At 44.4% G+C, this 15,875-nt stretch overlaps 2 long non-coding RNA genes across 4 annotated transcripts in view; one reads left to right on the top strand and one right to left on the bottom strand.

Moving 5' to 3' along the window:
• Positions 1 to 15,875, bottom strand: part of LOC109284476 (uncharacterized) — a 311,532-nt gene that overhangs the window by 77,049 nt on the left and 218,608 nt on the right. The gene's annotated exons all lie outside the window — the stretch shown is intronic.
• Positions 2,515 to 15,297, top strand: LOC109284475 (uncharacterized). 3 transcript variants are annotated; one of them, XR_002091952.2, is made up of 3 exons: positions 2,515 to 2,602; positions 2,801 to 2,895; positions 14,239 to 15,297. It is a non-coding gene; the product is annotated as an uncharacterized LOC109284475 (long non-coding RNA). The 3 variants fall into 3 exon arrangements; XR_009455043.1 differs by lacking the exon at positions 14,239 to 15,297 and adding an exon at positions 6,698 to 7,286; XR_009455044.1 differs by lacking the exon at positions 14,239 to 15,297 and adding an exon at positions 5,735 to 5,966.

The raw sequence follows: 15,875 nt of genomic DNA, 5'->3' as shown, positions 1-15,875 counted from the left end.
TCTAATCAAAGGTCCAGGGACGCTAGGTGCCTTGCTGTGAGGGGAACGTCCCTCACTCCAGGAGGGAGGGTGGTTCCAGGCTGCGGGCATCTCTGGAGTTGGGGCATGGCTTTGCAGGTAACCCTGCAGCCAGGGTTAAAAGCAAACAGTTTACAACTTTTAAGTCTCTTAAGCTTCCATCTGTTTGGGTCTTCAGTTAACAGTTGATGGAACAGGTGATTTTCGTCACCTCTTGCCTCTATTTGCCAATAATGATGTTAGGATCTGTCTTCTTATATCACTTGGTCTAATGCCTGAGAATACATCTGTGTGTGTGTGTAAGTTGTGCAGCCTGTTATAAGTCTCAGCACACTGTTAAGTACAGCGTCGAGCACTTTGCAACTGGCACCCCATGTCGTGCTGGCTAAACATCTTAAGGCAGCTACCCCTGCAGAGACTTCACTGCTGACCTTCTGAATGTGATGTTTATAGGTGAAAGAATGATCTAATGTGACTCCTAGGCAGGTTGGGGTATACTCCTGGGGAATGATGTGGTTGCCTACTCCGATATTCAGTGTGCTCTTGGCTCAACACCTGCCCAGATGGAAGAGTGATGATACTGATTTACTGATGCTCAACTTTAAGTGCCACTTGTGGTGATAGTCAGTGATGAGTTCCATGTCAGATATTAGAAAGCACCATGAGTTAGATAGATCTTCCTGACCCAAAGGACGTTAACTGTTGAGTCAGGAGGGTGGGAGATGGAGGTCCAATTTGGAGCCCATCCAGGAAGAGACACTGTGTGTTCCCCTAGCTCTGCCCCCTCGCTCCCAGCATCCATGCTGACTCAGGATGGGAGGGGGAGAAGGCAGGGGAGGGAGGTCCATACTGGGGTTTTCCCAGCCATGCTGGAGTGGGTGGGGGGTGGATTGGGGCCCCCCACCTTCCCTTACCAGCTGGGCAACCCCCAGAACAAGCTCCCTCCACTCCCTGCCCCCCCCTCCCATTCTGAAAACAACGCCAGGAGCAGGGCTGGGCTCTTGTCAGCTGAGCCCTGCTCTCAGCAAGTGCAAACAGAAGTTACTGAGGGTGCTCCACTTTGGAGCGCCTTCATCTGAACCCTTATGTAATGAGGGTTCAGATTTTCATGGGATTGGGCCCTTTTAAAGTACTCTGTAGCAATGCACTTGTGTTTGGTCACAGCTGAAGAGCACTTTCAGGGGCCAGATCAGGTGAAAATTTTCACTTCTGTTTGCACCTTCAGTGCTTTTTCCAGTTCTGTCATGTCTATTCCTTGGGCTACCATGGCATCATTAACATACTTGTATTGCTTGGATGTTGTATCTAGAAAGTCTGAGTTATATACACTGAAAAGTATTGGTGCTAGCACTGACCGTTGGGAGACTCCATTCTTCAGAGTTTGTACTCTGGAAGAGGAGGTGTATGCAAGTATACTAGATTTATACTTTCCAATCATATGAGACCATGTTGGGGTCAAGATGAAGCTACATGAGGGGGAGGTCATCTAGCTTTTATAAGAAATGAAGAAATGGTATACATAAAAACCCTGCATGAAAAGAACATGATTAAGGCTGTAAAGTCAGCCAAATGGGGGTACTTATACCCTTCCATTTCACAGGGCTGTTGTAAAAAACTGTGTAGCTTTCAGGTACTGTAGTGATGAGCATCAGAGAAAATCCCATGAGGAAATTAATAATTCTGTGTTCAGAGCAGGGTTAGAATAATACATATTAAATAAGATGTGAGGGAGGCAATACATTTAATGATCAGGAGAGCACTGATCAGGATTCTATCCACTGAATGAGGGTTCAAAGGAAAAGACTGTATGTGATCATGTAATTATTGACTGAATCACAGTGCAGACACACCAGAGCTAAAATAAGTTTGGACAAGAAAGCTGCATTCTGGCTTTTCCCATCGTGTGCATGCTTGACTTGGCAACCTAATTATGTTCTCTTAACATAATTTTTGCATGTGTCAAATAAAAGTTAGAATATGTGTCCTCATCTGCAAGAGACTGGCTGTACCTAAATTAGCTGGCAAATATTTGTATACGGCTAAATTAATTTGCTCAGGTAGTTCGGAGGAGGAGTTACAATGGCCTGGGGTTTGTGAGCGCACTCTGTCAAACACTTGGCTTCAAACAATGCAGTTTGTGTCAGGCATACAAGCTGCTTTCTGAATTTTTTTATAAATCCTTAACAAATCTGATCTGGTCCCTATCACACAGTGAAAAGGTTATAATTTGTCTTTTTTTACAGTTCAGACATGATCCTGAAATCTGTCTATATATTTTCCAAGGCCACCTATCACCAGGATCTGCAAGCATCTTCCAGGAGAACTTGAAAACAAACACTAAAAGAACATAGCTATTATGCATGCATATTCACTAGGAGTTTTGCCTGTGCCTAGACTGCTGTATGGGCTCTTATTGTTGATTATTAACAGGGTCTTAATTTTACATTGCTCTGAAACAATGTGCTGATTCTCTAAAACCTAGTTTGCACAATCAAACTTTTGACTGCTCTCCTGGAAGCTTAGATTTGTATCAGCCATCTATCCTGTGTTTGCAGGAGTCTTACCGATACAATTCATTTAGCAGGTTATGTAAAATTGCATTCTATCATCTTAAAATAGATAGTGGTTCAAGCTAGACAGATGTGAAATGCAGATAATCAGTTCGACATTGTGTTATTACCGATGCATCATTGTTTTTAATTGATTAATCAGATAAGAAGGACCAGGGGTGGTTTTATAACAAATGGTAATTTTCTTCCTCTCTCGCATGTGTATGTTATAGGAAGCAATAGACCACAGAAAATGGCGACCTCCTTTGATTTTACTGCAGATCTGGCCACAGGAAATGTTGCACATTTGGATCAAGCAGGATAAACAGTAAGGGCTTCCTCTTTTTGTGAAATCATCTTTAAGCAGCACCCCTCCCCAGGAAAATAGGTTTTCCACTTTACATAATGTTGCAGCAGCAGTGGTAAAAAGTGGTTTGTTCCTAAATTTTTCTGGGTAGGTTATGAACTTTACGGCTCTGACCACAGATCAGTTATTTATCATAACAGGAAAGATGAGACCTAAGATATTTCCTAACCTTCTTTGCAGACCAGACCAGGAGCAAGCCAGCAAACATTAACGCCTCATATCTAACTGACAAAGATTACTCAGAAATATTTACTCTGTTTTTCAAATACCATTTAGTTGAACACAGCTGTAATTTTAAAACATCTAGCAGCACAGTGTTTTTCAGAATCCTAAGGGCCCAGTATAATGACACATAATTAGCAAGGTCACTCACAGAAATAAAAATGAAATTTTGTTTTAAGAGCTAAATTAGATGCTTGAAAATATGAGATTTCTCTCCAAGAAGATTCCTGAGCTGCGCAATTAATGTTTATGGTACATGTTTTATATGATATTTTTGTGCAACTTGCAGTGAAATTCTACACACAAAGCACTTCCTTGAAGTATTTTTGGGAGTATAACAACTTTCTGAATCCAAAGCAATTTTCCCTCCGCACTGAGCAGGCTGAAAGCACTGCACTTTGGTGATAGATTTAATATATTTTTAATATGCAGGGGAAGATGAACAACTGCATGAAAGTGTGCTCCTAATTCATAAGGCTGTATGACTAGCTGCACATTATTTGGATTGCTCAAGTTACTGTACTACATACCTAAAGTGTAGGATATTACATACAGGGCTGGGTTACAGCATTTAACCACAGGCCTGCACTGTGCTAGTTCATAGCTGCACTGTGGAGGAAGGGAGGCGAGGTGTGACAATAGCCTTGGAGTGACTGGCATGTGAGAGAGTTATTACCCCCTGCAAACCTAACCTAGCATTGGTAAATGGGGACAGTAAAAATTGGCACAATCTCTTGCCAGCAGTCTGGTGGGTAAAACTTTAATTCAAGGATTGGATTCAAGATTTTCTCTTAGTGGTACTCAATTGGGTTATGACAGCAGGCTGTGGTGCCTTGAGATCCTCTCAAGGGTGCCACAAGGTGCCACACAATGTTAGCACTGTAGGTGTGCAAACATGATTGACAAGATAAACCAGAGATTTCCAAAAGGAGTCTATAGTATTGAAAACGTTCTGCCCTGTTGTGAACCTTCTGAGATCTTTGCAGCAAAAGAGTTTTTCTGTTATTTTTCTGTAGTCAAAAAAAGTGAAATCTAAGATCTGGCATTTTTCAATGTGTGCCTTCAGTCTAAAAAGATTGAAAGTCACTGGTCTACACAGACAGTACAGCCTGCTTGCCATTCACTGTGGCCAGTCAACTAATGGACCATAAAGGGAGGGACTTGGGGTCATGGCTCTACCTTCTGCAGGGCAGTCTGCACCCCACTTGGAGCACAGCAAGTGCATATCCTGCATGATGCACCCTTTCCCACCAGAGACCAGTGATGAGCTGCATTAGTGCAATGTAGTACATGCTATCACTGCCCTCCCCTCCTCCCTTCACTCCTTTTTTTCTCTTCCCAGATTGCCACATGTAGTTCTGTGTTTTGTTTCTTTATCTTACACTACAATAACTATCACAAGAAACTCCAAAATATCAGTTCTTGTCAGATGTACTCAGTATGTTGAGGGCATTTGCTTTTGCCCTTGGAGCCCTAGGGTCAGCGTTACTCGCTAGTTTAACTGTAATTTTGTTTCCAGACACTCCATGTAGGTCCTTCCCAACCTCTGGTTCAATAAGGTTGTTTCCAACAAGCCCACCCTTGTGATGCAAGGTGGGGAACCACAAAGTCAAGGCAGACAAGAGTCACAGATTGTATTAAAACCAGAGAGTCTTTCCAATGACCTCAATGAACTTGGGATGAGGGAGTTGCTCCTGGGTTCATTTTGAGATTAGTCAGGAAATTTCTGATTCACATGGATTTGAACGCCTGGGTTAGGGACAGACATTACATATAAACCAGTTTAAGTGATCAGAAACTAGTTTAAACCTGTAACAGAACAGATGTTCAGTGCACATAAACCAGTTTAAAAATGGCCAAAACCAGTTTGAGATAAACCTGGTTGAATGTAGTATCAGACTTAAGTGATTGAGCTCAAACTGGTTTATGCAATATCTGTCTCAGGCCCCTTCCTGGTTTAAGTTAAATCAGAATCCCCAGCATCCCAGCATGCTCTCAGTGGAGCAGGACTGGCCCCACCCCTCTGCTCCCCAGCTGAGCAGGGACAAGCAGAGACAGGCAGGGGCAGGGTTCTGGCCGGACGCTGGCCCCAGAAGGCAGCACAGAAGTTATTCCCCCCCCTGCAACCACCAGCATAGACTTGCACCACTCCGCGCTGGCTGCTCCAGTGGCAGAGGCATGGCCAGCCCCCCCAGCACAGCTTCCCTGCAGCTGGGAGCACACCCCTGGCTCCTGGCCAGAGCAACTGCAGGCATTTCCTCAGTTCACAAGGAATGTCCATACTGTTGCAAATCAGTTCAACCTAGGCAGGTTAGACTAACCTGCAAAAATTGAATCAATTCAGGCTCTGGCTTTTTGAATGTCTGTCCCTAGCCCCAAGCAAGGCTCAGTGGTGTGAATGCCAGCCCACACAAATAACCCATACCAGTCTGAACTTGATAAAACATGCACAAAAAAACATTGGGGTGGCACAACCCTAGAGTTGGTCGTGAACCAAGTTGCGGCATTTTCACGGTTCCACATATTATACCCTATATACAAGTTTCTGTTACCATATATCTCTTGAATTCTATGCCAGGTTCCCAGCCCTAGATAAGATCCTGAGGCTTTTCTTTATTGGAAACAGAATTAAGCACATGCAATTAGCACTAGCTGGGAATCTCTGACTAGGCTCCGGCAGATCCATCAACGTATAGCAAGTAAGTTTAACATTTGCAGACAAGGGAGTGGGTGTGCTATCAGTCTGCCAATAAATCTGGTGCCTGATTCCTGCAGCCAAAGCAAGTAATAGAGGCTGTGTCCTTCCTGCTGTGTTCAGAAATCCAGCCATAATTAAAAGAAAAAGAAATGAGACAGCAATTAAATTTAAGTCACTTATTACTGGGCTGAAAATTTCCCCTGCACAGAAGTCTCTAACTGGTTTCTAAAAACCTGAAATCCATCCAGATAAGTTCTTAAAAGGGAATATGCTTTTTTCACCACTGGCATCTTGTTTTAAATTGAGACCCTTCTGTTTACGGAGAAGTGTTATCTGCAGGACATCTGATTTTGGCAGAGGGAAGATAAATATGTTATCAGAAAAGAATAGGCAATATAAATTCCACAGCTGTGGCTGAGGCAAAAGAGGTGGCTGAAGGGGTTGCGAGCAATACCATAGCCCAAGCACTACAGATATTGTGAGAAACAGGCAAGATGCCTAAGCTAGTTCTTTCCATCTCAGACACTAATGATGATTCTCCCAATCTTTTTGGTGTTCTTGCTGTTATGGAAACTCCCTGTTCTCTTCAGCTTGACGCATTTAAAACAACAACATTAATAAATTGTACCTGCCATTACCAGTACTCAGCCTCTGAAGCCATTTGTCTTAGCAATAAACTACTTGGTCAAATTAAAAATGAGGATGTCAGGGTCTCTGGCACAAAGGGATGTTTAGAGGATTAATTAGTTAATGTTTGTAAAATGCTTTGAAGATATTGATTGCTATCTAAGTATTTTTAGGGTAATTACTGATACCATTGTCATTTATTTATTCTCTTTTTAGAAAGCTACTCAGCTACCAAATTGATCACTGATACTGACATGAATAGAATAAATATAAACCACTTGAATGATTCCTTCCTCAGGGCATTCATGAGCCTCCTGTCCAGCATCTGTGTTTGTCTTGCTTGGACTTAGCTCTTCCGGTCATGTATGGTCTGTCTTTTGCACCTGTACTCTGGCAAATACACTTTGGCCAGTGTTCATAACACGTTCTTCAACTGCTCAGTATCAGACATATGTCTTCATATGTGTTTGGAAATGACTAGAAACAAAAGCTCGTGAGGACTGGATCCAGCAAAGGACTTATTAGTTGACATGCTAATTATGACCCTTAAATGCACTGTAGGCAGCTGCTGAATTATAAAGAATAATACCCAGACAAAGGAAAGTGATGTGCACAAACCCATGTATTTTGGTTGCTGAGAATTTACTTATCCATACAGTGCATTCTCTGAGACTGCTAAAGTATTAATAAAAAAAAATTATTATTAGCATTTATTTGCAAAATAAATTATCTGCATTTTCACAGACCTGCATTTTGCACATTGGCTTCTATTCCATCCTGGAGAACACAAAACAACAGCAGCAGATTCTCCCTATGCCCAAAAGCTTGCAAAGAACATTTTATTCCAACTATTTAGTTAGTCTAATAAAAGAAATCACATTTACCCAGAGAACTTTGTCTACAAAAGTATTAATGACTGATTCACCAATGAACTGTCAAGGCCATCTAAACAAACACAGAGGAATTTGGATTATTATCTTTTTCTAGGGGTGCACCAATAGAGATTTTGGAGGCTGATACTGATAGTCAATTTTTAAGGAGGCATACTGGCCGATACTGATCCGATTTCCAATACAGTTGCATGCAGTTGGAAAGTCTGTTGTGGTGAAAGCAAGAAGGGAGGAAAGAGGCATGGGGAGGCAGATCAACATCCCCCCACGGTGAGGGAGAGAGTGGGGCTGGGGCTGGGGTTGGTGCTGCCCGGCTAGGGTAGGGCAGGCACAGGATGGAGCTGGGGCTTGTTCAGGGGGCACAGGAGGGAGAGGCAGCACCCACCACTGCTGCTGCCACTCGTCCGGGAGAGCATGGAGGGTGGGGGGCATGTGCCCCCAGATCTGTGCTGGGCAGGCCAGGCAAGCTGCAGTAGCATGCTTAGGGCAGGTGGTGGTGGTGCTGGGAGGGAGCTACCAGGGGCTGCAGCCACTCCAAATTTTGCCGTAGTCCCCTGCCCCCCGGCCCTGCCCACCCCGAGTGCAGCGTGGCACAGCACGGCCCCTGGCCACAGCCCACACCTGCAGCCCACCCAGCGCATATCTGGGAGCACACACCCCACCATGCCCTCCCAGATGAGCAGTGTGCAGCAGCAGGAGCCACCCCCCCTTCCAGCTGCAGCTCCGTCCCACACCTGCCCTGCCCTGGTTGAGTAGCACCTACCACAGCCCCGCTCCCTCCCTTACCATGGGAGGTGTTGATCTGCCACCCCACACCCCTTCCCTCCCCCCTCCCCTTGCACCACAACAGACTTGCCAGCTGCACACAGCTGTCCACACTGATGAGCTGTGCTCCTCGCTGCCTGCGAGCTGTGCTGAGGCTGTTCACATGCATGGGCATTTATTGGCCAAATTATCAGCCACATCAGGATGATTTCCAATATAATTAATTTTCTTTATATCAGTGCCTATCTGATATTGGACCAATATATTGGTGCTCCTCTAGATTTTTCTAGTGCTTTAGTTTTAAGGCTTTCAATGTAGCATATTCTTCATACTCAAGTAGTAAGGGTCATTTGTTTTGGGATTTGTTTTTTTTTTGTTTTTAGACTATCAGAAATTTGATAATATTCAATCCAAAGAAGTGAAGAGGCCACTGATGCCCATGAGCCTGCCTAAGTTTATATGCTGGTGCCCCATTGTACCACAGTGCCTGAGGGGCTCATATGCAGCCAGTGTGAGGAAGGTGACTCAGTGCAGGAGACGGTGTTTTGCAATCAGCTCTCCACCCTCTGACTTGCTGTGGGTAGTTCACTATTTGCACTCTCTCACTCTACAACCTTGAACAACAGAGATGACGAAGGTTAAGAAAAAAAGGCTGATGGGAAGCTTGTTGTGATACTCCCCCTAGAAGAGATGCTATGAGAGGGGAAGCTGTGGATGATCTCTCCCACGTATCTTTTCCCTAGGAGAAGTCTATCTTTCTCTTTGATGTGTCTCTTTGATGTAGGCCCATGGGAGGGATTTCAGATAACTCCAGGGCTGGGTGGAATGGAAGGTGAAGCCTAGCCAGATCTTCTTGTCAGTCAGCTAAGGGGGCTCCAGCCCTATACATGGATGTTTTGTTCTAATATCAATCCTCCAGACTGCCAGGACCTCACTGAGTGGAGGATGGTATGGATGGCAGAATCTGCTTTGGAAAGAAAGACACAGACAACAGTGAGGCAGCTCTGCATTGGGGTTGGGGGAGGAAGACCTGCTATTCTGAGATTACTCAGGCACAGATCTGAGTTATGAGGCTGTGGCTGAGCTCCACAATCCACAATCACATGGTGGTGGAGTCAAGATATGTCCTAAATATGCTTAGTCTGGTTCCAGTTACCCACAACGAGGTACATTCCATTCTGGTCTCCTGACCATGGTGAGAATTCCTTTTTACATTCTCACAATTATTAGACCTCCAAAGTTTGCCCCACAAATTACTGACAAGCCCCTGTCACAAATTACAGATAATTCAATGTCCAGTGATAACATTTGCCTGTGGTTTTTATTATGCCCTTGAGTCAAATGGTCAACAATGTTTTAAAGCCTGATAACTCTCCTGTTGTACATCTATATGTACTTTGCAGTACTTCTGTAAATGATAGTAAAAGCCTTTTCAGGAAATTCAATTTGCAGATTTCAGCTTTTGGAGGTTAGGTCATATTATCTTGATTATTTAGCACTGATCTATAACTGCTGAATTCTGTATTTCTGCGTTCAGAAAACTTTTTCCAAAGTTTGTGGAAATCAATGGGAAAGTTTATGGGAATCAAGCAATGGTTTCTGTTACATACTGGGTGATTTTTACTTGTAAATTAAAAACTATTCACAATGTAATATTCAAAATTTTCATCATCCTCACTTATTATTATTATCCAACACAGTTTGAAATGGTGAGGGAACAGGGAACAAGTGAACATTGAGTCTTGTTTCTCAGGAGCAGTCATGTCAAAAAATACTCACTCACTAGAGCACTCACAGAACATAACTATGAAAAGGGTAACAACAAGGACAATGTGAATTTGTTTTAAAAATAGAAATAGATATTGTGAATGCATTTATATGCAGTGGCCACCTATCATTTAAAGCTAGTCAGGGAACTCAGTGTAGAGGATTCTTGGTTTTTCCATTTCCTGGAATTTTTTCTTCATTTCAACTCAAGTGAGGTGCAACCGGTAACTTCTCCAAGGCATATAAACTGTCCAAATTTGCTGCATCATGGACAGACCTTTAAGCATTTCTCCTATGGACATAAACGTTCATCTTAACTACCACCCTGTCATGAAATATAATCTTCTGAGTGGAATGACCAGCCTTTTTATCTTTTTACCCAAATGAAAATCCCACTGATAGCACATGAATAATGACAGCAGAATTGGATCCTTATAATAATATTTATGATAGTACATAATCTTTGTCCAGCCACAAACTAGCACCAGGCAAAGTAAATATTTCCTTAATTTTTGATGATTTAGATTAAATCTGTTCCTAACTGATTGAAGCTATATCAATCTAAATAAGCCTGCACTAAACCTTAATCAGAGTCTTCCGAGTCATCTTTTATATCACACTTAAAGTGCAATGCTGCATGTAGACAAACCCTTCTAGAGCTCCTTTTAGCTGTATCTATACAGTAAAACTACCAGCTAGGAACAGAAATTATACATAAACCGGTATAAGTGATTGGAAACCAGCTCAAATGTGTAATATAACAGAAGTTCAGTGCACATAAACTGCTTTCAAAATGGCTGAAACCAGCTTAAGGTAAACCTGGATGGATGTAGTATCAGTCTTAACTGATTTAGGTTAAATCAGTTTATTGAACTTCTGTCTCAGATCCCAGCCAGATTCACATTAGCTCACAGTACCCCAGCACCCCAGGATGCTCTGCACCTCTCCCACAAACCCCACTTTGCAGGGTGGGTGAGCCAGCTTTGGCCCACGCTGTCTGCTACAGCCAACCAGGGAAGCATTCGCTAGCACCCCCCAGCTTCTGGCCTGGGCCACAGCAGGCATGTGGCTGCATTTCCTGAATCAAAAGTGAATGTCTGTTCACTTGCTTATTGGTTCAATCTATCCAGTTTAAACTAATTTATGCCACAGGCAGGTGAGCTTATTGCAAAGACATGGCCCTCAATTTCAAATGCTTCTCAAATGTGAATGTTGTTGATTGAAACTGGTCATCACCAGATCCCACTATTTCATAGGCCAGGCAAGGGCCAGATCCTGATTGGATCACTGAAGCAATTCAGTGCTAGAACAATAAACAACATTGAACAAGCAATTCAGATTTTAAGTGATTTACCTGGAGTAACAGCCTTTAGGTCTGCTGCAGTTGGTGCTCAGAAACGTCTTGCTGCCAGCCCTGTGATTATAGCACAAGTCTCCCCAATCTATTTTATCAGAAAAGTGAGCTAAAGTGAACAGATAAGATGCAGCATACAGTTGGAAGCTACATTGCTACATCTGTGGGACAGCCCAGCAGTGAACAGCTGTATTTCAAAACTATATATTAAATAATGTGGATTTTAAGTTACGCAAAATGCCTAATACCTAGGACAAGTAGTAAGCCATTCAAAACATATAAACAATCCAAATTCTCCAGGGCAAGTCTGGGTTCAAGATACACTTCTGAGTCCCAGGTGCATAATTTCAGAATAGCTCTAAGTGACAGTTGCCTTCACAGATAACTGGGAAAATAAAAGCCACTGGGAAGGGGGTATAAAGTGCACTGTAATGGAGAGCAGGCAGATTTTATGCAATGAGATATCTTTGCAGTTTGAATACTGGGTGCTAATACTGATGTAATCAACACAATGTTCAATAAGCATATCATGATCTTGGGTCTGCTAAACATGCCAAGGCATTAACCTGCTGCATCCCTTCCCTGCTCAATGTGACTTAGAGTTACATTCTTTCTGTGTGACATGGTGATGTGCAGAGAGTCCTCTCTTCATGTGAACCCTTATGAGATAGTTGAGACTGCAGAAAAATAAAGATGAAAAAGGGAGCAACCAATTTGGCTGCTGAGGATGGAACCTGGAATTCCAGGGCATTTGGGAAGTCTGTGGCAGCAGGGCACTGTCTATATTTTCATTTTTAGAAGAGTCTGCATTATATACAAACAAAGGTAAACAAATACATACATTAAAAAAGAAAAGTATATATGAAGATTTTCACTGATCATCTGAACCATAAAAATAAATATAACCACAGATCAGGGAATTGAATACCTAGAATCCATCATACAACATTTGGGAGTGGGGGGGGGATACAGAAGAAGATACTGTAAGAACTATGGAGGAAGGAGAAAAAGAAAATGTTGAGACTACTCAGCAGGGTAATTACCAGGGATCCAGGTTTCCTGTTTCCCATAGAAAAAATGAAGTAAAACACAGATTTCCCCCCTTACTGGAGTAGAACACAGATTTCTCATTTTAGCAAAGAAACCTGCAAATTTTGCAGTAAGCCATCTGCAGGCTGGCAGAGTTTCAGCCTGCAAGGGCTGGGAGGGAGCAGGCACATGGCACCCCCTGCCTGACTGCCCTCTTCCTGCTCCCTCCCAGCCCGAGCATGGCCCCAGGCAGCCTGGAGAGCTGCTCCTGCAGGTAAGTGGGGGGGAAGGGAGTGCGGATTGAGGCCCCCATAGAGAGAGAGGGAGGGAGTTTGGCAGAGCTGGGGCTAGAGCTGCTGCTCCGCCAGGCAGGGTGTAGGGCTTGGGGCCTGAGGCTGCAATGTATGGCTGCAGGGCCCTGGAAGGGAGTGGGGTGGGGCCACAGGTGGCTTGGCTGGGATGCGGGGGGTGGCTCCCTGATGCTGCACACACTCTCAGGGGCACAGGGGGACCCAGGCCTCCCAGATCTATGTACAGGGCAGGGGTGGGGGTGGATGCACACTGCAGGTTCAGGCTCCCACCCTGCTGCCCTCCCTTGGGGCCTCTGCAGCCTGACGGCTGCAACCTAGCACTGAAGGGCAGAGTGTGACCATGCAGGAAAGCTGCTTATAGCTGCAAGCTCCATGCTGCCTTGGTGATTCGTCCCCTGTGTGCATGGGGACAGTTTTGGGTTGTGGCCCTCACTGCAGCCCTGCACGTGGGAGACACATCACCAGGGCAGCATGGAGCTCACAGCTGCAAGCAGCTTTCCTACGCAGCCACACTCCACCCTGCACCACAGGGTCACACCCATGGGCTGTGGAGGCCCTGGGGGAGGGCAGCAGGGCCAAAGCCCAAGCCTGCAGGGCACACCCACCCCCACCGCTGCCCTGCACACAGATCTGGGGCCCAGGTCCCCCCTGCTCCCCAGGAGTGTGCACTGTGGTGGGGAGGCTGGCCTCACCCCAGCCAAGCCTGCAACAGGCAGCAGGGAGGGAGCCAGGCTCTGTGCTGCAGCAGCCTCTGCCTTCTGTTGGGGGCAGGGGGCTGTAGCCCTGGGTCCCTGGCCGCAGAGCCCTGGCAGCTGGGGGCTCCTCTGGCAGGGCTGGGGGGCAGGGGCTGTGGATGAACTTGAACAAGGAAGGAGTCTGGGACAGAAGTTTCATAAACTGGTTTGACCCAAATCAGTTAAGTCTGATACACCATTCAACCAGGTTTATCTTAAACCAGTTTCAGCCATTTTGAAGATGGGTTTATGTGCACTGAACTTCTGTTCTGTTACAGGTTTAAGCCAGTTTCTAATCACTTAAATTGGTTTACGTGTAACTTCCATCCCTAGCCCTTGGAGTTTAATTAATAGGGCTGCCAATGAAGCTTCTTATTATGTAGCAATGTATTGCTTATTCTTCTTATTATTATGTAGCAATGTAATGTTGCTATTTTGCTATCATTCCACTATGTTGATTCAGTCTTTCAAACTAGTCCTCAATCAATTGTTGCTGGCACAATTGTAGGGGGAACTGCTTTGAGAAGTATTATTTTTAGTGCAGCCCGAGGAAGGAAGACAGGCTTGGATCCAGCAAGAGAGTTAGGATGGAAAGATTTAGGCTTAAAAATAAAGCAAAGTATGACTGTTCTTTGAAAACTGAAGAGAAAAATCAGTAAAGCTATTGGAGAGGTGGAAAAGGTGGGAAGGTCCTTTAGATGTACATGGGAATACTTCATTTGGGCTACATAACTGATGAGTATGCCAAGGTATAGATGGAAGCAAAAATGATTCTCATCCCATCAATGAAATTGCATCATAGTCCTGAAAGCAAACCAGCACTCCTTCCCAAGACACGTTCACAGGGATTTATTAATTCCCTCCCTAGCTCAGATGCTGATTGTATTTTCATGGGTTAAACTGGCAGAAACATCATTTCTCCTCTTGGAAGACACAAGAGAGCTGTAAAAGTGGGATTTGCATGGAAAATTCAGCTGCGGAGGAACATGTGAAATTGTGCATATCTGCTATCCCTACGAGGATTGGAGACGGCCAAATATGAGAAACAAAGTGAAGATAAACTAGAGGAAATTCACATAATGTGTCATCCCAAGAACTGCGGCTTCACATGGGGCAGCACGTTTAAAAGGCTCTGCAGGCTACTCTGATTCCAGGGATGTCCTTGAGTTAAGCAGTTAAAATCAATGCTGCAAACCTTGCCAGAGATGCTGAGTGCCCCTCCCTCCCCCCGTCCCCCAAGCACAACACAGAATGAAGCCCCAGGGTCTTTCTCCTCCTACATTCCTTCAGTTTTTTCTTTTGGACCTCTTCTGAGTGTCAAGTGTGCATGTCAAGGAAGCACTAAGTTAAGACATGCATTGTACAATACCTATCTACCAGGAAAAACCCTTTCAGACTTCCAGCTCTTGCAGGTATGCAAATAATTTCAGATTGGAGGTGAAATGATGCCTGCCGCCTTCCAGTGCAACATGTCAGTATTTTACTTCCCTTATGTCAGTTCTCTTAGACCAGGGTCAGCCAAAGTACAGCTTGCAGCTGCTCTCCCCTTTGATTATTGATGAGGAAGGTTATTTATTTTTTCATGCAGCTCTGGAGGTGTGCAAGACATTTCACACAAATAGAAGATGACAGGACCTGAAGAGTTTACACAAATCAGACGCAGCACAGTGAGTGAAGGCAGACAGTGGACTGGAGGCTTAATATTATAATTTGCAGATGCATCCTGTTAGCTGGGCAAAATGTGGGTGTGAGAAACCCATAGTTGCTACTACTGGGCCTTTTCCCTATGTACAAGAGTCATTCTGGTATCAGCTGCATCCTCTACCAGGGGGACTTCAACCTGCTCTTGTGGGTGCACTTGGCAAGCCAATCTCAGACTAGCACACTGGACTCTTTCAAATAAGCTGGATAAATTATGTCACATCAGGAGAACTTGTAGAAAATGTTAAGAGCCTTATTAAACGTACTGGAAAAACATGATGCGGTAGAATTGGGTTATTCACTCTTCTGCAATAGCTTCAAAACTTAAGAGCTCTTTTATGAGCTCCTTAAAGGTTTCTAAACATCTAAGACAACAGTCATCAATAGGAGTTAGGTACCTAAGCCTAAGCCCCCTAGACTGGAGCTGTAGCAAAGTCATATAATGCCTGTGGATTGGGCACAGAGTGAGAAGGAACACACCTAAAATACTGGGTTTCATCATTAGGATAAAGAACCTCTCTTCCTAAAAATCTGTCCTGCTTGCATACCTGCACTGCATCTGGGCAGGACTCTGATCCAGCACCCAGAAGCTTGTGGCAAAGAACAGGCAACTTCAAAGAATGCCAGAGGTCCATACAGCCAGATGTCTGGCCACTAGGGCCCACAGCTGGAGCTCAGCCTTTAGGCGCGTATGCAAGCAGGACAAATTCTGAGCCATGGGTTGTTCTTTTCTAATAAAGCAGGATTCCTTTTCCTCACTCACCTTGGGCTATCTTGCTATGCCCAGGCAGGATGGGTTTGAGATTTTTGACATTTCCAGCACAGCTTTGCTCCCATACATAA

The sequence above is a fragment of the Alligator mississippiensis genome, chromosome 10 (assembly GCF_030867095.1).
Source record: "Alligator mississippiensis isolate rAllMis1 chromosome 10, rAllMis1, whole genome shotgun sequence".
In the NCBI taxonomy this organism is placed as follows: Eukaryota; Metazoa; Chordata; order Crocodylia; family Alligatoridae; genus Alligator; species Alligator mississippiensis.
Note: the sequence above shows the minus strand (reverse complement) of the source record. Positions and strands in the feature narration are given on the sequence as shown.